At 28.5% G+C, this 9,210-nt stretch overlaps 1 protein-coding gene across 1 annotated transcript in view; it reads right to left on the bottom strand.

The window, feature by feature from the left end:
* The window catches only part of LOC137432197 (xanthine dehydrogenase/oxidase-like), a 289,186-nt gene extending 280,731 nt beyond the window's left edge, over positions 1–8,455 (bottom strand). Inside the window, exon 1 of the mRNA XM_078782947.1 lies at positions 8,355–8,455. The gene's annotated coding sequence lies outside the window, so the exon portion shown is untranslated. The remainder of the gene's footprint in view (positions 1–8,354) is intronic.
* Between the last annotated feature and the right edge of the window lie 755 nt (positions 8,456–9,210).

Here is a 9,210-nt window from a genome sequence, read left to right on the forward strand (position 1 = left end):
CTATTTATTAATGATCAATAGATCACCTTACAAAACTTGCTCTATTTATTAATGATCAATAGATCACCTTACAAAATTTGCTCTATTTATTAATAATCAATAGATCACCTTACAAAACTTGCTCTATTTATTAATAATCAATAGATCACCTACAAACAGATCACGTTGCAAAACTTGCTCTATTTATTAATGATCAAGAGATCACCTTACAAAACTTGCTCTATTTATTAATGATCAATAGATCACCTACAAACAGATCACGTTGCAAAACTTGCTCTATTTATTAATGATCAATAGATCACCTTACAAAACTTGCTCTATTTATTAATGATCAATAGATCACCTTACAAAACTTGCTCTATTTATTAATGATCAATAGATCACCTTACAAAACTTGCTCTATTTATTAATAATCAATAGATCACCTTACAAAACTTGCTCTATTTATTAATAATCAATAGATCACCTTACAAAACTTGCTCTATTTATTAATGATCAATAGATCACCTTACAAAATTTGCTCTATTTATTAATAATCAATAGATCACCTTACAAAACTTGCTCTATTTATTAATAATCAATAGATCACCTACAAACAGATCATGTTGCAAAACTTGCTCTATTTATTAATGATCAAGAGATCACCTTACAAAACTTGCTCTATTTATTAATGATCAATAGATCACCTACAAACAGATCACGTTGCAAAACTTGCTCTATTTATTAATGATCAATAGATCACCTTACAAAACTTGCTCTATTTATTAATGATCAATAGATCACCTTACAAAACTTGCTCTATTTATTAATGATCAATAGATCACCTTACAAAACTTACTCTATTTATTAATAATCAATAGATCACCTTACAAAACTTGCTCTATTTATTAATAATCAATAGATCACCTTACAAAACTTGCTCTATTTATTAATGATCAATAGATCACCTTACAAAATTTGCTCTATTTATTAATAATCAATAGATCACCTTACAAAACTTGCTCTATTTATTAATAATCAATAGATCACCTACAAACAGATCACGTTGCAAAACTTGCTCTATTTATTAATGATCAAGAGATCACCTTACAAAACTTGCTCTATTTATTAATGATCAATAGATCACCTACAAACAGATCACGTTGCAAAACTTGCTCTATTTATTAATGATCAATAGATCACCTTACAAAACTTGCTCTATTTATTAATGATCAATAGATCACCTTACAAAACTTGCTCTATTTATTAATGATCAATAGATCACCTTACAAAACTTACTCTATTTATTAATAATCAATAGATCACCTTACAAAACTTGCTCTATTTATTAATAATCAATAGATCACCTTACAAAACTTGCTCTATTTATTAATGATCAATAGATCACCTTACAAAATTTGCTCTATTTATTAATAATCAATAGATCACCTTGCAAAACTTGCTCTATTTATTAATAATCAATAGATCACCTACAAACAGATCACGTTGCAAAACTTGCTCTATTTATTAATGATCAAGAGATCACCTTACAAAACTTGCTCTATTTATTAATGATCAATAGATCACCTACAAACCGATCACGTTGCAAAACTTGCTCTATTTATTAATGATCAATAGATCACCTTACAAAACTTGCTCTATTTATTAATGATCAATAGATCACCTTACAAAACTTGCTCTATTTATTAATAATCAATAGATCACCTTACAAAACTTGCTCTATTTATTAATGATCAATAGATCACCTTACAAAACTTGCTCTATTTATTAATGATCAATAGATCACCTTACAAAACTTGCTCTATTTATTAATGATCAATAGATCACCTTACAAAACTTGCTCTATTTATTAATGATCAATAGATCACCTTACAAAACTTGCTCTATTTATTAATGATCAATAGATCACCTTACAAAACTTGCTCTATTTATTAATGATCAATAGATCACCTTACAAAACTTGCTCTATTTATTAATGATCAATAGATCACCTTACAAAATTTGCTCTATTTATTAATAATCAATAGATCACCTTACAAAACTTGCTCTATTTATTAATAATCAATAGATCACCTACAAACAGATCACGTTGCAAAACTTGCTCTATTTATTAATGATCAAGAGATCACCTTACAAAACTTGCTCTATTTATTAATGATCAATAGATCACCTACAAACAGATCACGTTGCAAAACTTGCTCTATTTATTAATGATCAATAGATCACCTTACAAAACTTGCTCTATTTATTAATGATCAATAGATCACCTTACAAAACTTGCTCTATTTATTAATGATCAATAGATCACCTTACAAAACTTGCTCTATTTATTAATAATCAATAGATCACCTTACAAAACTTGCTCTATTTATTAATAATCAATAGATCACCTTACAAAACTTGCTCTATTTATTAATGATCAATAGATCACCTTACAAAACTTGCTCTATTTATTAATAATCAATAGATCACCTACAAACAGATCACGTTGCAAAACTTGCTCTATTTATTAATGATCAAGAGATCACCTTACAAAACTTGCTCTATTTATTAATGATCAATAGATCACCTACAAACAGATCACGTTGCAAAACTTGCTCTATTTATTAATGATCAATAGATCACCTTACAAAACTTGCTCTATTTATTAATGATCAATAGATCACCTTACAAAACTTGCTCTATTTATTAATGATCAATAGATCACCTTACAAAACTTACTCTATTTATTAATAATCAATAGATCACCTTACAAAACTTGCTCTATTTATTAATAATCAATAGATCACCTTACAAAACTTGCTCTATTTATTAATGATCAATAGATCACCTTACAAAATTTGCTCTATTTATTAATAATCAATAGATCACCTTACAAAACTTGCTCTATTTATTAATAATCAATAGATCACCTACAAACAGATCACGTTGCAAGACTTGCTCTATTTATTAATGATCAAGAGATCACCTTACAAAACTTGCTCTATTTATTAATGATCAATAGATCACCTACAAACAGATCACGTTGCAAAACTTGCTCTATTTATTAATGATCAATAGATCACCTTACAAAACTTGCTCTATTTATTAATGATCAATAGATCACCTTACAAAACTTGCTCTATTTATTAATGATCAATAGATCACCTTACAAAACTTGCTCTATTTATTAATAATCAATAGATCACCTTACAAAACTTGCTCTATTTATTAATGATCAATAGATCACCTTACAAAACTTGCTCTATTTATTAATAATCAATAGATCACCTTACAAAACTTGCTCTATTTATTAATAATCAATAGATCACCTTACAAAACTTGCTCTATTTATTAATAATCAATAGATCACCTTACAAAACTTGCTCTATTTATTAATGATCAATAGATCACCTTAGAAAACTTGCTCTATTTATTAATGATCAATAGATCACCTTACAAAACTTGCTCTATTTATTAATAATCAATAGATCACCTTACAAAACTTGCTCTATTTATTAATAATCAATAGATCACCTTACAAAACTTGCTCTATTTATTAATAATCAATAGATCACCTTACAAAACTTGCTCTATTTATTAATAATCAATAGATCACCTTACAAAACTTGCTCTATTTATTAATAATCAATAGATCACCTTACAAAACTTGCTCTATTAATTAATAATCAATAGATCACCTTACAAAACTTGCTCTATTTATTAATAATCAATATATCACCTACAAACAGATCACGTTACAAAACTTGCTCTATTTATTAATAATCGATAGATCACCTTACAAAACTTGCTCTATTTATTAATAATCAATAGATCACCTTACAAAACTTGCTCTATTTATTAATGATCAATAGATCACCTTACAAAACTTGCTCTATTTATTAATAATCAATAGATCACCTTACAAAGCTTGCCCTATTTATTAATAATCAATAGATCACCTTACAAAACTTGCTCTATTTATTAATAATCAATAGATCACCTTACAAAACTTGCTCTATTTATTAATAATCAATAGATCACCTACAAACAGATCACGTTACAAAACTTGCTCTATTTATTAATGATCAATACATCACCTTACAAAACTTGCTCTATTTATTAATGATCAATAGATCACCTTACAAAACTTGCTCTATTTATTAATGATCAATAGATCACCTTACAAAACTTGCTCTATTTATTAATGATCAATATATCACCTTACAAAACTTGCTCTATCTATTAATGATCAATAGATCACCTTACAAAACTTGCTCTATTTATTAATGATCAATAGATCACCTTACAAAACTTGCTCTATTTATTAATGATCAATAGATCACCTTGCAAAATTTGCTCTATTTATTAATGATCAATAGATCACCTTACAAAACTTGCTCTATTTATTAATGATCAATAGATCACCTTGCAAAACTTGCTCTATTTATTAATGATCAATAGATCACCTTACAAAACTTGCTCTATTTATTAATGATCAATAGATCACCTTACAAAACTTGCTCTATTTATTAATGATCAATAGATCACCTTACAAAACTTGCTTTATTTATTAATGATCAATAGATCACCTTACAAAACTTGCTCTATTTATTAATGATCAATAGATCACCTTACAAAACTTGCTCTATTTATTAATGATCAATAGATCACCTTACAAAACTTGCTCTATTTATTAATGATCAATAGATCACCTTACAAAATTTGCTCTATTTATTAATAATATCAATAGATCACCTTACAAAACTTGCTCTATTTATTAATAATCAATAGATCACCTTACAAATCTTGCTCTATTTATTAATAATCAATAGATCACCTACAAACAGATCACGTTGCAAAACTTGCTCTATTTATTAATGATCAAGAGATCACCTTACAAAACTTGCTCTATTTATTAATGATCAATAGATCACCGACAAACAGATCACGTTGCAAAACTTGCTCTATTTATTAATGATCAATAGATCACCTTACAAAACTTGCTCTATTTATTAATGATCAATAGATCACCTTACAAAACTTGCTCTATTTATTAATGATCAATAGATCACCTTACAAAACTTGCTCTATTTATTAATAATCAATAGATCACCTTACAAAACTTGCTCTATTTATTAATAATCAATAGATCACCTTACAAAACTTGCTCTATTTATTAATGATCAATAGATCACCTTACAAAATTTGCTCTATTTATTAATAATCAATAGATCACCTTAGAAAACTTGCTCTATTTATTAATAATCAATAGATCACCTACAAACAGATCACGTTGCAAAACTTGCTCTATTTATTAATGATCAAGAGATCACCTTACAAAACTTGCTCTATTTATTAATGATCAATAGATCACCTACAAACAGATCACGTTGCAAAACTTGCTCTATTTATTAATGATCAATAGATCACCTTACAAAACTTGCTCTATTTATTAATGATCAATAGATCACCTTACAAAACTTGCTCTATTTATTAATGATCAATAGATCACCTTACAAAACTTACTCTATTTATTAATAATCAATAGATCACCTTACAAAACTTGCTCTATTTATTAATAATCAATAGACCACCTTACAAAACTTGCTCTATTTATTAATGATCAATAGATCACCTTACAAAATTTGCTCTATTTATTAATAATCAATAGATCACCTTGCAAAACTTGCTCTATTTATTAATAATCAATAGATCACCTACAAACAGATCACGTTGCAAAACTTGCTCTATTTATTAATGATCAAGAGATCACCTTACAAAACTTGCTCTATTTATTAATGATCAATAGATCACCTACAAACCGATCACGTTGCAAAACTTGCTCTATTTATTAATGATCAATAGATCACCTTACAAAACTTGCTCTATTTATTAATGATCAATAGATCACCTTACAAAACTTGCTCTATTTATTAATGATCAATAGATCACCTTACAAAACTTGCTCTATTTATTAATAATCAATAGATCACCTTACAAAACTTGCTCTATTTATTAATGATCAATAGATCACCTTACAAAACTTGCTCTATTTATTAATGATCAATAGATCACCTTACAAAACTTGCTCTATTTATTAATGATCAATAGATCACCTTACAAAACTTGCTCTATTTATTAATGATCAATAGATCACCTTACAAAACTTGCTCTATTTATTAATGATCAATAGATCACCTTACAAAACTTGCTCTATTTATTAATGATCAATAGATCACCTTACAAAATTTGCTCTATTTATTAATAATCAATAGATCACCTTACAAAACTTGCTCTATTTATTAATAATCAATAGATCACCTACAAACAGATCACGTTGCAAAACTTGCTCTATTTATTAATGATCAAGAGATCACCTTACAAAACTTGCTCTATTTATTAATGATCAATAGATCACCTACAAACAGATCACGTTGCAAAACTTGCTCTATTTATTAATGATCAATAGATCACCTTACAAAACTTGCTCTATTTATTAATGATCAATAGATCACCTTACAAAACTTGCTCTATTTATTAATGATCAATAGATCACCTTACAAAACTTGCTCTATTTATTAATAAATCAATAGATCACCTTACAAAATTTGCTCTATTTATTAATAATCAATAGATCACCTTACAAAACTTGCTCTATTTATTAATGATCAATAGATCACCTTACAAAATTTGCTCTATTTATTAATAATCAATAGATCACCTTACAAAACTTGCTCTATTTATTAATAATCAATAGATCACCTACAAACAGATCACGTTGCAAAACTTGCTCTATTTATTAATGATCAAGAGATCACCTTACAAAACTTGCTCTATTTATTAATGATCAATAGATCACCTACAAACAGATCACGTTGCAAAACTTGCTCTATTTATTAATGATCAATAGATCACCTTACAAAACTTGCTCTATTTATTAATGATCAATAGATCACCTTACAAAACTTGCTCTATTTATTAATAATCAATAGATCACCTTACAAAACTTACTCTATTTATTAATAATCAATAGATCACCTTACAAAACTTGCTCTATTTATTAATAATCAATAGATCACCTTACAAAACTTGCTCTATTTATTAATGATCAATAGATCACCTTACAAAATTTGCTCTATTTATTAATAATCAATAGATCACCTTACAAAACTTGCTCTATTTATTAATAATCAATAGATCACCTACAAACAGATCACGTTGCAAAACTTGCTCTATTTATTAATGATCAAGAGATCACCTTACAAAACTTGCTCTATTTATTAATGATCAGTAGATCACCTACAAACAGATCACGTTGCAAAACTTGCTCTATTTATTAATGATCAATAGATCACCTTACAAAACTTGCTCTATTTATTAATGATCAATAGATCACCTTACAAAACTTGCTCGATTTATTAATGATCAATAGATCACCTTACAAAACTTGCTCTATTTATTAATAATCAATAGATCACCTTACAAAACTTGCTCTATTTATTAATGATCAATAGGTCACCTTACAAAACTTGCTCTATTTATTAATAATCAATAGATCACCTTACAAAACTTGCTCTATTTATTAATAATCAATAGATCACCTTACAAAACTTGCTCTATTTATTAATAATCAATAGATCACCTTACAAAACTTGCTCTATTTATTAATGATCAAGAGATCACCTTAGAAAACTTGCTCTATTTATTAATGATCAATAGATCACCTTACAAAACTTGCTCTATTTATTAATAATCAATAGATCACCTTACAAAACTTGCTCTATTTATTAATAATCAATAGATCACCTTACAAAACTTGCTCTATTTATTAATAATCAATAGATCACCTTACAAAACTTGCTCTATTTATTAATAATCAATAGATCACCTTACAAAACTTGCTCTATTTATTAATAATCAATAGATCACCTTACAAAACTTGCTCTATTTATTAATAATCAATAGATCACCTTACAAAACTTGCTCTATTTATTAATTAATCAATAGATCACCTACAAACAGATCACGTTACAAAACTTGCTCTATTTATTAATAATCGATAGATCACCTTACAAAACTTGCTCTATTTATTAATAATCAATAGATCACCTTACAAAACTTGCTCTATTTATTAATGATCAATAGATCACCTTACAAAACTTGCTCTATTTATTAATAATCAATAGATCACCTTACAAAGCTTGCCCTATTTATTAATAAATCAATAGATCACCTTACAAAACTTGCTCTATTTATTAATAATCAATAGATCACCTTACAAAACTTGCTCTATTTATTAATAAATCAATAGATCACCAACAAACAGATCACGTTACAAAACTTGCTCTATTTATTAATAATCAAGAGCTCACCTGACAAAGCTTTCTCTTCCAAATGTTGAGAACAAACAAGAAACGATTCAATCAGGTACGGGGTTAGGACAACTTATTCGTCATATTCTAATCTCTGAACTACACAAAGCAATAAACACATTTTTCAAAACAAGATTTAAGAAAGTAAAGTTCACTTCAGTGAAAAACAGGTAACTCTCGGGCCAGAGTGAGGTGTGGTTTGTGGGGGGGGGGGGTTGGTGATTGATTTGATTGGTGATGTCAATGAACGGGAGTCAAAAGGGCTAGATCTGGGTGCACCTGAAACATCAGGTGTCAGGAGTTGTGCATCACAGAGTGTTCCAAATAAACATCAGGTGTCAGGGAGTTGTGCATCACAGAGTGTTCCAAATAAACATCAGGTGTCAGGGAGTTGTGCATCACAGAATGTTCCAAATGATTCACATACAACGCAATTGTAAACAAATCAGCATACCCCATGCCAAGACACTGCTCCGGCAGCACCAACGCTCTTGTTAGGGATGCTGCTAACTTACTGCATATTATCCAATCATGGAACCTGGCATATTGAGTTTATTATGACCTTATAGGTCTCATACAAACACCAGAAGTTACAAACAAATGCCCACACCTGCGTAAAATTGCTAACGAGCTGGTACCACTCCATTATGCTGAAGTTGGGATTCTTATTGGTTACAACTGTGCCCGAGCTTTAACACCTCGAGACATAATTCCTCCCACGAGCAACGATCCACATGGTAAGAGGACTGATCTGGGTTGGGGAAGAGAAGGAATTGTGGACCAAAGTGCTGTAGACACCGATGATGTTGGAGTGAGTCATCGCATTCTCTCAAGATTAGCATAATCAAAGCTACAA

The sequence above is a fragment of the Myxine glutinosa genome, chromosome 8 (assembly GCF_964187855.1).
Source record: "Myxine glutinosa chromosome 8, kmMyxGlut1.1, whole genome shotgun sequence".
NCBI classification, from domain to species: Eukaryota; Metazoa; Chordata; class Myxini; order Myxiniformes; family Myxinidae; genus Myxine; species Myxine glutinosa.